Here is a 15,821-nt window from a genome sequence, read left to right on the forward strand (position 1 = left end):
TTGCACTAATTTGCATCCCTGAATCACAGTAAACAGAATACCTAACACATGAATTTACAGAAAAATGTTACCCCTTATTAATACCAACCATTAATTTCAAATATGCTTACAAGTTTTAAAAATTAATATTTCACATTTCCATTATATACAAGTTCTCTACTAGAATTAACTGTAGGAAAGGCAAGAGATTCCTACTTTGCTTTCGTTTATTAAAACAAATAAATTTATCATACCCCTTCTGCACACTGTAGCAACAGGCTTCCATTTAAAGAGTCTGGAATAAGGAAGAGCTCAATCCTGACATCCTTTCAACTTTGCTGAAATTCAGCTGATATGAGATTCAATCTAGAACTACTGAAGGCTCAGTAACTCATCTTCATATGTTAAATACTGAAATATAACCGAAGTATTTCATTGCAGTTGCATTTTAATAAAGTTTAATACACATGGTTCTAGAAATCCCACAGGACTGATTCATTTTTCATATACCATCATGTTCTATTTTTCCTTTAACTCTACAGTACTTTTCCAAATCTTCACCCTGTCACCTCTAAATTTCCTATGGTAAACTGAGGTCATGAAGACACAGTAAATCTGACAGTGCCATTACATCACAAAGTTCTTGTCTACCTCATAGAGGGGTTATGCATTTATTTTTAAATATGAACGTTGAAAATATCATTAAAAATGCTTAGTAATCAGGCACAAATGACCACATATTGCAGGGTTCCATTTACATAAAATGTCCAGAATAGGCAAATCCAGAAACAGAAAGTAGATCAGTGGCTTCAAGGGCCCTGGGGAAAGGCGGCTAACATGCATGGGATTTCTTTTTGGAGTGACAAAAACATTCTGGGATTGGACTGTGGTCATGGTTACATAACCTTGTGAATAGACTAAATGCCACTGAACTGCACACTTTAAGTGAATGAATGGATTTACGGTATGTGAATTATTATCTCAGTTGTAAAAGGGCTTAGTCAATCTCAGGAAACTTCATATATATTATTCCAACGATACAAAAAAGGCAAAACAATGGAGACAGTAAAAAGATCAGTAGTTGCTAGGAGTTGGGAATAGGGGAGAGATGAATGGGCAGAGCACAGAGGATTTTTAGGACAGTAAAAATAGTCTGTGTAATACCTTCATGATATGTGTCATCACACATTTGACCAAATCCATACAATGCACAACAAACACTAAGAGTAAACACTAATATAAAGTAAGGATTTGGGGTGATTATGATGTGTCAATGTAGGTACATCACTGATAACACAAGTACCATTCTGGAGGAGAACGCATGTTGGGGAGGGCCGGGAGTATATGGGAAATCTCTGTACTTTCCACTCAATCTTGTTATGAATCTAAAACTGTTCTAAAAAAGCAAAATCTTAATAAAATAATAAAGTTTAGTAGGAATTTTAGGTATCACTACAATTTTTTTTTTTTATTTGACAGAGAGAAATCACAAGTAGATGGAGAGGCAGGCAGAGAGAGAGAGAGGGAAGCAGGCTCCCTCCCAGGCCCCTGAGATCATGACCTGAGCCGAAGGCAGGGGCTTAACCCACTGAGCCACCCAGGCGCCCCTCACTACAATATTTTAATAGGATCTCCAATGAAAAACAATCACAGTTCCTCTGTTGCTTTGTATTTTAAGTTATACGGATGCTCTTAACTCCCAAAAATGACTATTTTTATTTCTTTTCTAATTTTTAAATTTTTATTTTAATTCCAGTGTAGTTATCACAGAGTGATATATTAGTTTCAGATGTACACTACAGTGGCTTAACAATTCTGTATATTAGTGCTTATCAAGACAAGTATACTCCTATCAATCACCTTTACCTATTTCACCTACTCCTCAACTACCTCCCCTCTGGTAACTATCAGTTTGTTCTCTACAGTTAAGAGTCTATTTTGGGGGGATGCCTGGCTGGTTCACTCAGTAGAGCATGAAACCCTCAATCTCAGGGTCCTGAGTTCAGGCCCCATGTTGGGCACTGAGTCCTACTTAAAAGTCTGATTTTTGTTTTGTCTCCCTTTTTTCCTCTGTTCATTTGTTTCTTAAATTTGACATATGAGTGAAATCATATGCTACTTGTCTTTCTCTGACTTATTTCACTTAGCATTATATTCTCTAGCTCCATCCATGTTGTTGCAAATGGCAAATCTTCCTTTTATGGCTGATAATATTATATATAACCTATATAATGTATATATAGGATATATATAACCTATATAATATGTATGTATATGATATATGTGTGTATAATATAATGTATATATATATGAGAGAGAGAGATCATATATATGATATATCTCACCTCTACTTTATCCATTCATCTATCAATGGACACTTGGGCTGCTTCCATAATTTGGCTACTGTAAATAATGCTGCAATCAATACAAGGATGCATATATCCTTTTCAGTTAGTGTTTTCATATTCTTTGAGTAAATACCCACTAATGTGATTACTGCAGCATATGGGAATTCTATTTTTAATTTTTGGAGGAAACTCTATGCAGTTCTCCACTGTGGCTATGACAGTTTGCATTCCCATCCACCCTGCAAAAGGACTCCTTCTCCACATCCTTGCTAACACTTGTTTCTTGTGTTTTTTATGTTAGCCATTGTTAGGTATGAGGTGGTTTTGATCTGCATTGTGATCTCATTGTTTTGATCTGCATTTCCCTGTTGATGGGTGATGTTGAGGACCTTTCAATTTGTCTGCTGGCCATCTGTTTGCCTTCCTTGGAGAAATGTCTTTTCATGTCTTCCACTCATTTTTAATTGTATTACATGTTATTTGTGTGCTAATTTGTGTAAGTTCTTTATATATTTTTGATACTAAACCTTTATTGGATATTTTGCAAATATCTTCTCCCATTCTGTCAGTTGTCTTTAAGTTTTGTTGACTGGATCCTTTACAGTGCAGAAGTTTTTATTTTTATATATTTCCAATAGCTTATTCTTGCTTTTGTTTCCCTTGCCTCAGGAGACATATCTAGAAAAATATTGCTATGGCCAATGTCAGAGAAATTACTGCCTGTGCTCTCTCCTAGGATTTTTATGATTTTAGGTCTCCCATTTAGATCTTGATTCTATTTTTGTGTGTGGTGTAAGAAAGCGGTCCAGTTTCATTCTTTTCATGTAGCTGACCAGTTCCCCCAACATTATTTGCTGAAAAGACTGTCTTTTTCTTATTACATATTCTTGCGTCCTTTGTCAAGGATTAATTGACCACATAATCATGGGTTTATTTCTGGGCTCTTCATTCTGTTCCATTGTTCTATGTGCCTGCATTTTGTGCCAACACCATACTATTTTGATTACTGTAACTTTGTAGTATATCTTGAAATCTGGGATTGTGAAGTATCTAGCTTTTCTTTTTCAAGATTGCTGTGGCTATTTGGTTTCTTTTGTGGTTCCAAATTTTAATATTGTTTATTCGAGTTCTGTGAAAAATGCTGTTGGTATCCTGAGAGAGACTGCAAATATCTAGATCACTTTGGGTAATATGGACATTTATTGGTATCTTCCAATTCATGAGTATGATGTCTTTCCATTTATCTCATCTTTAATTTCTTTCACCGATATTTTATAGTTCTTAGGGTACAGGTCATTCACCTCCTTGGTTAAATTTATTCTTTTTTTTTTTTAATTTATTTTCAGCATAACAGTATTCATTATTTTTTCACCACACCCAGTGCTCCATGCAATCCGTACGCTCTATAATATCCACCACCTGGTACCCCAACCTCCCACCCCCCCGCCACTTCAAACCCCTCAGATTGTTTTTCAGAGTCCATAGTCTCTCATGATTCACCTCCCCTTCCAATTTCCCCCAACTCCCTTCTCCTCTCTAACTCCCCATGTCCTCTATGCTATTTGTTATGCTCCACAAATAAGTGAAACCATATGATAATTGACTCTCTCTGCTTGACTTATTTCACTCAGCATAATCTCTTCCAGTCCTGTCCATGCTGCTACAAAAGTTGGGTATTCATCCTTTCTGATGGAGGCATAAATACTCCATAGTGTATATGGACCACATTTTCCTTATCCATTCATCCGTTGAAGGGCATCTTTGTTCTTTCTTATTCCTAAGTATTTTATTATTATTGGTACAATTACAGATGGGATTGTTTTCCTAATTTCTCTTTCTGCTGCCTCATTATTTGTGTTTAGAAATGCAAAGAATTTCTGAATATTGATCTTATATCCTGCAGCCTTATGGAATTCCTTCAACAGTTCTAGTAGTTTTTTGGTGGAGTCTTTAGGGTTTTCTTATATATAGTATGTCTTCTACAAATAGTGACAGTTTTACTTCTTCCTTACCAATGTGAATGCCTTTCATTCCTTTCATTCCTTTCTTCATGTCTGATGCTGCAGCTACAACTTCCAGTACTATGCTGAATAAAAGTGCTGAGAGTGGGGGTGCCTGGCTGGCTCAGGCCATAGAGCATGCAACTCTTTATCTCAGGGTTGTGAGTTCAAGACCCACATTGGTTCTGTTCAAACTTTCTATTTCTTCCTGATTCAGTTTTGAGAAGTTGTAGGTTTCTAGAAAGTTATCCATTTCTTCTAGGTTGTCCAATGTTGGCATATAATTTTTCATAATACTCCCTTATGATCCTTTCTATTTCTGTGATATTGGTTATTTCTCCTCTTTCATTCCTGATTATTTTTTATGAGTCTAGCTAAAGGCTTATAAATTTTGTTGATCTTTTCAAAAAACCAACTCCTGGTTTCATTGATCTGTTCTACTGTTTTGGTTTTTTTTGTTGTTTTTTTTTTTAAAGATTTTATTTATTTATTTGAGAGAGAGACAGTGAAAAAGAGCATGAGCGAGGAGAAGGTCAGAGGGAGAAGCAGACTCCCCATGGAACTGGGAGCCTGATGCGGGACTCGATCCCGGGACTCCGGGATCATGACCTGAGCCGAAGGCAGTCGTCCAACCAACTGAGCCACCCAGGCGTCCCAACTGTTTTGGTTTTTTTAATCCATCACCCTGTATCTTTTGATTGGAGCATTAAATCCATTTACATTCAGAGTAATTATTGATAGTTATGTGTTTATTGCCATTTTGTTGTTTGCTTCATGGTTGTTTTTTGTAGTTCTTCTCTGTTCCTCTCTTCCCTTACTCTCTTCTCTCATGATTAGTTGGCTTTCTTTAATGATATACTTGGGTTCCTTTCTCTTCTTTTTTCCATGCCTATAACTGGTTTTTAATTTGTAGATACCAGTTTGAATATAACATCTTCTGCATATAGTGGTCTACATTAAGTTGGTGATCACTTAAGTTTGAACCCATTCTTTATTCTTCTCCCTCCCAACCCCCACCATGTTTTAGGTATATGGTGTCATACTGTATATCCTTTTATTTTGTAAATCCTTTACTGATTTTTATAGACATACTTATTTTTACTGCTTTTGTGCTTCCTACTTTTCTTACTCTTACTTATGGTCCTTCCTTTCCACTCAAAGAGTCCCATTTAACATTTCTTGTAGAATTGGTTTAGTGATCCGGAACCCCTTAGTTTTTGTTTGCCTGGGAAACTCTTGATTTCTCCTTCTATTTCGAATGATAGCCTTGCTGGATAGAGTATTCTTGGCTGCAGATTTTCTCCTTTCAGCACTTTGAATATATCATGCCGCTTCCATCGGCCCTGCAAAGTTTTTCCTGAAAAATCCACTGATAGTATTATGGGGGTTTCCCTTGTATGTAACTGTTTTCTTTTGCAAATTTTAGAATTCTCTCTTTATCACTATTTTTTGCCATTTTAAATATGTGTCTTGGTTTGGACCTCTTGGATTGATTTTTGACTGCCTCAATTAATATGTATCAAAAATGATTACTGAAAAAAAAAATGATTACTGAAACTTACTCTTGGAACCCAGGCACCAAGCTGTTGAGAAACCTAAACTGTCCCACACAGGGACCATATGGAGAGGGCAAGTACAGGCAATCTGGCTAATAGCCCAGCTGGGGTCCCAGCATCAACCACTGGACAGGAATGTGAATATACCATCAAATGATTCCAGACCCTAGATGAAGAATCAGCCTCAGCCTTTGAGTCCTCTCAGCTTCTCTGCTTCACAGGCATTTTTGAAGCAGAGACAAGCCCTTCTCCTAATGCTCTGTCCAAATTCCTGACCTGCGGAATCCACGGAATACTAAAGCAATTATTTTAAGCTATTAAGTTTTATGGTGGTTTGGTATACAGCTACAGTACCTGGAACAATATCAGACTATCTCATAAAATTAAAATATTTGACAGTACTTGAAATGAAATGTAACCAGGAAATTAAAGTATAATTAGCAAAGACACCATTCTGAACTTGTTTTTGAGGAGATCAAGGGCTCAGATGGTTGAGAAAAAACATCTTTTTACATACCTGTAGTGTGATATAAATAGATACAGGCACAGTACACTAAGAAATATAAGTAGACATTAGAACCAGAGAATTAGATTAATGCTTCAGAGGCCTGAGAGAATAGCATTTAATTCAGTTAGGAAAATTTATCATTGATTTGTGGCTCAGAGTCAAATGCATTTAAACCACATCATTACTTTTCCACTGCTATTAAAATGGCATTTTGATTAGCATGCTAAAGCAATGCCAAGAAATCATAATTTCAAAGAAGCCTTTTGTTTAACAAGTAAGCTATTTTCTTAAAGTAAGAATCTTATTTTTTGGGACATGTGGTTAAGCATCTACCTTGGGCTCAGGTCATAATCCCAGGGTCCTGGGATCAAGCCCCACATGGAGTTCTCTGCTCAGTGGGGCACCTGCTCCTCCCTCTCCCTCTGCCTGCTGCTTTGCCTACTATGCTCTGCCTCTGTCAAATAAATAAAATCTTTTTTTAAAAAAACCTTGTTTTGGGGGTGCCTGGGTGACTCAGCGGGTTAGGCCTCTGCCTTCGGCTCAGGTCATGATCTCAGGGTCCTGCGATCCAGCCCCCCATCGGGCTCTCTGCTCAGTGGGGAGCCTGCTTCCCCCACTCTCCCTGCCTGCCTCTCTGCCTACTTGTGATTTCTGTCAAATAAATAAAATCTTTAAAAAAAAAATCTTGTTTTCTGAGTGATACAGATATAATTCATTATAAATATTTTATTAAAAAATAAATCATATCATTTATATTTTATTATAAATATTTAAGTTATTTATTTATTATAAATATAAATATTTATTATAAATATAAGTATTCTCACTAAGAGACTAAAAATAGAAACATTTTCAGTAAAGATATACAAAAGAGCTTAGTTCAATGGCAAAGCAGTTTGTAATTAAATTTACATTTTAAAAACTTGGGTCACAGCTATAAAAAGAAATGAAGTGCTGACAGATTTAACATGGATAATCTTTTTTTTTTTTTTTTAAGATTTTTTTTTTTTTTAATTTATTTGACAGAGAAAGGGATCACAAGTAGGCAGAGAGGCAGGCAGAGAGAGAGAGGAGGAAGCAGGCTCCCTGCTGAGCAGAGAGCCCCATGCGGGACTCGATCCCAGGATCCTGAGATCATGACCTGAGCCGAAGGCAGCGGCTTAACCCACTGAGCCACCCAGGCGCCCCTTAACATGGATAATCTTGAAAACATTATGCTAAGTGAAAGAAGCCAGACATGAAATACCAGAAATGATTCTGTTTATAAGAAATGTCCAGAATAGGCATTATCTATAGAAAGAAAGTTGATTAGTGATTGCTTAGGACTGCAGAGAGTGGAGGGGCAGTGAGCTACAGCTAAAGAGTTCAAGGTTTCTTTTTGAGGTAATGAAAACGACTGACTTGTATACTTTAAATGGGAAATTGTATAGTATATGAATTATATATTAGGAAAGCTGCTCTGAAAAATTTAGGTATGAACAAATTGCTCCATAAAATAACAGAGCAGAGGGGCGCCTGGGTGGCTCAGTAAGTTAGGCCACTGCCTTCGGCTCAGGTCATGATCTCAGGGTCCTGGGATCGAGTCCCGCATCGGGCTCTCTGCTCAGCGGGGAGCCTGCTTCCCTCTCTCTCTGCCTGCCTCTCCATCTACTTGTGATTTCTCTCTGTCAAATAAATAGATGGAGTCTTTAAAATAAATAAAAATAAATAAATAAATAAATAAATAACAGAGCAGATTCCGATGGAGGGAATCCTTCACAACCCTCTTCATTATTAATCAAGTTTGTATTTTGAACATGACCACTTTAAAACCCTCTGACCTTCTCTACTCTGGACTGGTTGCCTTCTATTCCTGGAGCTTGGCTGTCACTGGGAATCTCCCTTCACTGTGATCCAGGTATTTCCTTCATCCCTCTTTGGACTGGATAATGTTTCCAAAACCCCTTGTCTTTCTTCCTTTTTCTTGATACATTCTCTCATTTTGGTGAGATACCTCCTCTCATAGCTTCCTGAAAGGTAATGTGAAAATATTTATTCTACTGTAACACTTAAAAATTCGGCTGCATTTAAACCAAATTGGAAATAATTTTCCCTCAGATTTTTGAAGATACTGCCTTCAGTTGTCTTTTACCTTCCATTATTTTTGATGAAGAGTCTGAAACCACTCTTAACATTAATTATCCTATTTCCCTTCACTTCTCGGAACTTCTCCCTCTTCTCTTTGGTCCCTTAGTTGAAGTTTGCAATGAAATGCCTTGATACAAATATTTTTTAATTTTATTTAGCACATTGATGGGCTCTTTTAACTTAGAATCTCATGACTTCAGTTCTGGGAAGTTTTCCTGATTTATTTATGTGATGATATATTTCCTTGATTTCTTCTCTTAGATTCTACTTCCAGCATGTCTACTTACTGCTGATAGTAAGCCTCAGCTTCTTATTTGTAAAACAGAGATGATAATAATAAAATGTAGACTAAGTATTTGGCATATACCTAGCACTCCATAAATGCAGCTATTTTTCTACTTTCATTTTTTCTTTTCTTTTCCCTGGCTTTTACAACAACATGTTCTGAGGGTTTTCCTTCTACTTCTCAGGACTCTCCTTTGGTGGATCCTTTCTATGCTCTATCAGATGTTGTCCCCACAAATCTATCTTTGGCCACTTTTTCTTTTATTCTAGGCTGTATCAATATGAACTCCATACCCAGATTCTAGGCATTTCTTCCACTTAATTAGCTGTCTGACCTTAGGCAATTTACTTTAACCAGCTGATGCCTCAATCCCTCTTCTGACAAAAGTAGATTAATAAGCATACCAATTGGGATGCCTGTGTAGCTCAATGGGTTAATTGTCTCCCTTGGCTCAGATCAAGACCCCAGGGTCCTGGAATTAGAGCCCCGGCCTGAGAGAGGCAGGGGAGTCTGCTTCTCCCTCACCCTCTGTTCCTCCCCACCCCTCTACTGTGGCACGCACTCTCTCTCCCTCTAAGACTCTCTCTCTCAAATGAATACACTCTTTTAAAAAAGCATATCAATCTTACACGCTTTCCATGAAAATTAAACGTTTTATGACACTTAGAACACTACCTGGCATAGTAAGCACTCAAATGTTTGCCATTATTATACTACTACCTCTACTACCTCTGTTATTACTATTATTACTACTTCTACTATGATTACTACTAAAAAGGCCCATCCATGTCTTCCCAACAGATCTCCTAAGCTGCTTCTTACAGAGACGTAAACTAACTATACATTTCAGAACTATATTTGGAATCTTACTTGTTTCTTGTCCCCATCTCTAACAGTTTACAAAGAATCATCTTCCTACTCCTACTCCAGACCTCTGCTGTTGCTGATGGTCTCAAAATCAGTATGTTACTATTTCTTAAAGAATTTCACTCATAACTTAAGCAAGAGAGATACCTGAATACTGACTAGCATAATGAGCTGTATTCTGATAACCTCAGCACATTAAGGAATTGCCAAGAAAAATATACTGCCAAAACTGAAGGGAACAAGGGTTCATTTACAAATATTTTAGCACCTGTTATTTCTGAGGTCTGATACTATTTAAAATACCTAACTAACCCTACAAAGAAAAAAAGTATAGTATAGGAAAAAACTCCTGAAGGAAAGGAATAGAAGTAATGCTTTTTAAAGATTATTTACAAAACATGACAACTCTTGAAAACTCTAGGCAATATAATATATGAGTACTACATCCAACTATTGGACACAAAGTTTGAAGAACACACTGAAATGCAGGCTAAATTCACAGATTTTGCTTCATCCAATTAAATCTTAATTTCCAAGGGTATACAACCAATTTCTTCAGTTTTTCTGCATATAAATAAATTTGGTACAGACCTTTGTAGTTTATAAAATAGTTTCACACAGCTGATCCTTAAAACAGATCTGAGAAGAAAACAGTCCAGCATTATTCATTTAACAAGTATTTCTTTATTCAGAACCTCCTCTAAAAGAGTACTTTACTGGGTGCTGAATACATATGAACATATAGTCAAAAACAAAACAGACAAGTTCTTTCTCCTCATGGAGCTACTTAAAAGTAAAAGACTAGGGGCACCTGGGTGGCTCAGTGGGTTAAGCCTCTGCCATCGGCTCAGGTCATGATCTCAGGGTCCTGGGATGGAGTCCCGCATCAGGCTCTCTGCTAAGCGGGGAGCCTGCTTCCCCCTCTCTCTCTGCCTGCCTCTCTGCCTACTTGTGATCTCTCTCTCTCTCTCTGTCAAATAAATAAATAAAATCTTAAAAAAAAAAAAAGTAAAAGACTGAACAAACAAATGCAGAGAAAGATATATGACATAAGGGCAACAAACAATAACTTAATTTGATAGAATGGTTAAGGACTTTCTCAAGAGGCAATATTCAACTTAAGATCTAGAAGATGAGCAAGCAGCAGCCACCTGTACAAAAAGCTAGGCAAAAAAAAAGGGGGCGGAGGGATGACATGTACAAAGTCCATGAGGAATTTAAAAGCTTGGTGGGTTAGAGAAGGGCTCTCCAATACAAATACGAGGTTAACCACAAATGCAAACCACATTAGTTATTTTAAATTTTCTAGGAGCTATACTTGAGAAAGAAAAAAAAAAAAAGTGAAGTAATATCTTTTCTTTAACCCAAACATATCCAAAACATTATTTCAACAAATATCTAATGAAATATTTTACATTCTTTATACTAAGCCTGAAATTCAGTGTGTATTTTACACTTACAGCACATCTCAATTTAGACTAGCTACAGCTCAAGTGTCCAATAGTTACATATGGCTAGTGGCCTCCACGTCAAACAACTCAAGTTGGAAGAACCAAGAGGAGACCATTATGGCTAACACATAGTATTTTAAATGGAAGTGTAGAAAGATGAAAAGTCAATGGGTGCCCAATCATTAAGTGTCTTATAAGAAAGTAATTTGGAATCTATTTGGAGTAGAATTGGCAGTCACAAGGGTTTTAAACATGCAAAGAAAAATTTTCTTTTCTATTTTACAAAAAGAGTACTCTGGGACACCTGGATGGCTCAGTCAGTTAAGCATCTGCCTTTGGCGCAGGTTCTAGAGTCCTGGGATCCAGTCCCATATGGATCTCCTTACTCAGCAGGGAGCTTGCTCTCCCGTCTGCCTATCACTCCCCCTGCATGTGTGTGCTTCCACGCTCTCTCTCACTCGCTCATTCGCTCTGACAAATAAATACAAAGAAAAAAAAAAGAGTACTCTCCTTTTTAAACAACAAATTACAAAGGAAAAAACAGAAGTAGGGAGACCAGCGAGAAGACTATTACAGAAGTATGGGTGAGATATAATTAAGGTTTAGGCTATTGTGGGGGCAGGAGAGACAAAGAAAATAGATGCAGACAAAGAAAACAGATGCATGCAAGATATCATGGAAGTCAACACAAATTAACTTTTTGGTTAAGTGAATGTAAAGAATGAAGGAAAAAGAAAAATCATGAGTGTAATCCACCCTGACTTGTGCTCAAGTGGGGTTGGGCTGACTTGGGCTCCAGTGGGGCCCCTCCTGTGACTGGAGAGACTAGCATTCTGTTGTTATTTGGCAGGGGGTGCTATAGTTGATGGAATGGAATCAAGAATTTTTCCAAATAGAAACAAGTTCGGAGAGGCTCACACTTACTAATGCTAAAAGTAAGACTAACCCAGGTATTCTAAAATTAGATATAATACCCTCTGCTGGTAATATATTATTCTTCCATAGTTCAAAAATGAAAATAATCCATTAGGATGTGGGTAAGTAATGCCTCCTGTACATATACCAGCAAAGTCCTCAATTAAAAGGCCTATAGCTCTCTTAATAATTCTTTTGTATTTTGAAAAATGAAAAGAAAAAATTTAACTTCAGTTAATATGCCTAGGAGTCTAAAATTAAAATCTACAGATAACATTCTCAAACCCAAGCTCCAAAGAACAATAGCATATTAAAGTCAAATACTGGAGTGCCTGGCTTCATCAGCTGGTTAAGGCACAGACTCTTGATTTTGGCTCAGATCATGATCTTAGGATTGTGATATTGAGCTGTACATAGGGCTCTGCATGGAGCCTCCTTAAGATTCTCTCTCCTTCTCCCTCTGTTGCTCCAACACCCTCTCTTCCTTTCTTTAAAAAAAAAAAAAAAGTAGCCAAATATCATGACTTCAAAATCAGTGCCAAATTCCTACAGCCAAAGTAGAAGTAGTAGTTCAGAATCTAACCATGACTATTCTTCAGAAGAAACAAGGTGACCTTACATGCTATCTGACAATGACTCAAAAATCTGGCTACCTCAGCTTCACGGATTTAATATTCCCTCTCAGTTCTTCACTTCCAATTCAACTCTATAAATTTCACTCAACAAATACTTAATAAGGGTAAGTACAGAGCCAGGCATTGAGTGAGATGATGAGTAAGACACATGGTTCCTGTCTTGTTCTATCCTCAAGTTGCTCACCACTAATGGAGTATGAGGAGAAAAACATGGAAACAATTACAATATGACAAATGCCACAGAAAAGTATATACAGTTGACCCTTGAACAACACAGGGGCCAGGAATGCCAACTCTCATACTACCTGTGCACTCTTAAATCCATTTACAGTGAACCCTTGAACAACTTGGGTTTGAACTGTATACATCTACTTTACACAGACTTTTTATAATACAGTACTATAAACGTATTTTCTCTTCCTTATGATGTTCTTAAAACCATCTTTTCTCCAGATTACTTTATGTAGTATATAATATACATAACAGAAAATGTTAATCAACTGTTTATGTTATCAGTAAGGTTTCCGGTCAACAGCAGGCTATCAGTAGTTAAGTTTTGGGGGAGTCAAAAGTAATACATGGATTTTCAACAGTGCAGGGGTTCAGCACTCCCTAGGCCCCATGTTGTTCAAGGGTCAACTGTACTATCATTCTTTCTGGCCACACAATATCTGAATCCCCATTAGTGTTCTGGGATTTCCCATGTAAGTCTAAAAAGTACCATATACTCATTCTCCTGGTCTCCCTTGAAAATAATTCACAAGCATGGGACCAAGTGTCCCACATCTACCTATATATTTCTCTCTTTCTTTCATCTGTAATCTAATCTAGTAGCTTAATATACCAGTATTTATCATCTCACAGTATCTGCAAGTCAGGAATTAAACTATAGTTTAACTGAGTGATGCTACTCAGGACCTATCATAAAGTTGCAGACAAGATCTTGGCCAGTGCTATCATCTCTGAAGGTTTGACTAGGGCTGGAAGATCTGTTTCAATATGTCTCCTGCACATGGTTATTGGCAGAAGGCTTCAGTTCCTCACATGAGAAACCTCTCTAGAAAGCTGGTAAGTATCCTCACAATGTGGCAGCTGGCTTCCACCAGAACAAATGAGCAAAACAGATGTAATAATTTATATGACCTTGCATTTTAAGTCACACTCATTTTTGCAATAACCTAATGATTCCATAAATCAGTTCTATTTAGTGCAGAAGGAAACTACACAGAATGTAAATCAGGAGCTGGGGTTATCAGGAACCATGCTAAGTATCTTATGCAATATATTATGGCTACATATTGTATTGTTTATAAATACATACATATTCATGAGTGTAAAAACGTTATGTTTAGAAAGAGAGGAGGCACCATGATTACAAGTGCATTTGTAATGGCATTTGTTTTCTTTGTTAAGGTGGGTGATGGGAATATGGCATTTATTACATTTTTCTTTATACCTTCTGAGTTTGAATACTTCATTACAAAAAAAAAATCAATGCTCTGCATAAAGTAGAAGAGTGTTTTCAAACGTATTACTTTGAGCACATATATTAGTAGAGCTGTTTTGAAGGACTATTTGGAAGTATATATAACAAAATTTACATGTACATAAGCTAACTCAGTAATCTGTCCAAAAGAATTATTTACCCAAATAAACAAGGATATATGTACTAAAACTAATCACAGAACTATTTCTAATAGCAACCAACCGGTGATAACCCCAATGTCCATCAAAGAATGAGCAAATAAATTAGGACACCACCATACAACAGAATGCAGCCATTAAAAAAAAAAAAATGAAATTCCCAATATAATGGAAGACCAATCAGTTATTGGTGAAGAATAGGATATGCCATATAATTCCATTTTTTGATAGGCTATATACCAAACTATTTACAACCACCTCAAGAGAATAAAAATTAAGCAAAGGAAATAAAAGCAGAGAGAGAAAACTTTCCTCTTGTGTTTTAAAGACCTCCATTCTCGAGGCACCTGGGTGGCTTAGTGGGTTAAGCCTCTGCCTTCAGCTCAGGTCATGGTCCCAGAGTCCTGGGATCAAGCCCTGCCATCAGGCTCTCTGCTCAGCGGGGAGCCTGCTTCTCCTTCTCTCTGCGTGCCTCTCTGCCTACTTGTGATCTGTCTGTCAAATAAATAAATAAAGACCTCCATTCTCAAAATTTTTTACTATCCTCTACAGGCATACCTCAGAGATATTCTGGGTTCAGTTCCAGACCAGGGCAATAAAGTGAATGCAGCAATAAAGAGTCAAATGAATTTTTTGGTTTCCCAGAGCATATAAAAGTTGTTTACACTGTAACTGTAGTCTATTAAGTGTGTAAAAGCATGTCTGAGAAAACAATGCACATACCTAATTTAAAAATATTTTGTTGCTAAAAAATGCTCACCCTCTGAAATTTCAGCAAGTTGTAATCACTAATCACAGATCACCATGACAAATAATAATGAAAAGGTTTGAAATGTTGTGACAATCACCAAAATGTGACAGATACACAAAGTAATAAGCAAATGCTGTTAGACAAAATGGTGCCAACAGACTTGCTTAACTACAGTTACCACAAACCTTCCATTCGTAAAAAAAAACAGTACCTGCAAACACAATGAAGCAAAGCACAATAAAATGAGGTATGCCTATACTTTGGTAGTTTCTGTGGTTGTTTTGGTTTTGTGTTAAATAGACTTTATTTTTTAGAATAGTTTTAGGTTCACACCAAAACTGAGCACAAGGTACAGAGATTTCCCAAATCCCCTTGCCCTCACACATACATAGTCTTCAATACCAATATACCCCACCAGATAGAGTATTTGCTACCACTGATGAAGCTAATGAATGACACACCATTATCACGCAAAGTCCATCATTTACATTAGGGTACACTCTTGTGCTGTACATCCTATAGTTTTGGACAAATGTGTAATGACAAGTATTCCTCATCATAGTACCACAGAGAGTAGCTGTACTGCCCTAAAAATCCTTCTGTGCTCTGTTTCTCCCCACTCCCCCCAACTCCTGGCAACCACTTATCTTTTCACTGTCTCCAGAGCTTCACCTTTTTCAGAGTATCATAAAAGGAATCACCTTGTATGTAACCTTTTCAGACTAGCTTCTATCACTTAGAAATAAGCATATAA

At 37.0% G+C, this 15,821-nt stretch overlaps 1 protein-coding gene across 6 annotated transcripts in view; it reads right to left on the reverse strand.

Moving 5' to 3' along the window:
* EVI5 (ecotropic viral integration site 5) overlaps positions 1–15,821 on the reverse strand; it is a 202,971-nt gene that overhangs the window by 167,114 nt on the left and 20,036 nt on the right. The window contains exon 1 of one of the 6 annotated variants that reach the window (XM_044238687.1): positions 8,212–8,239. The exons of 3 other annotated variants lie outside the window; for them this stretch is intronic. The gene's annotated coding sequence lies outside the window, so the exon portion shown is untranslated. Of the gene's footprint in view, positions 1–8,211; positions 8,240–15,821 lie in introns of those variants that run through there. 2 more of the 6 variants (XM_044238688.1, XM_044238689.1) reach the window with 2 other exon arrangements.

This window comes from Neovison vison, chromosome 2 (assembly GCF_020171115.1).
Source record: "Neovison vison isolate M4711 chromosome 2, ASM_NN_V1, whole genome shotgun sequence".
Taxonomy (NCBI): domain Eukaryota; kingdom Metazoa; phylum Chordata; class Mammalia; order Carnivora; family Mustelidae; genus Neogale; species Neogale vison.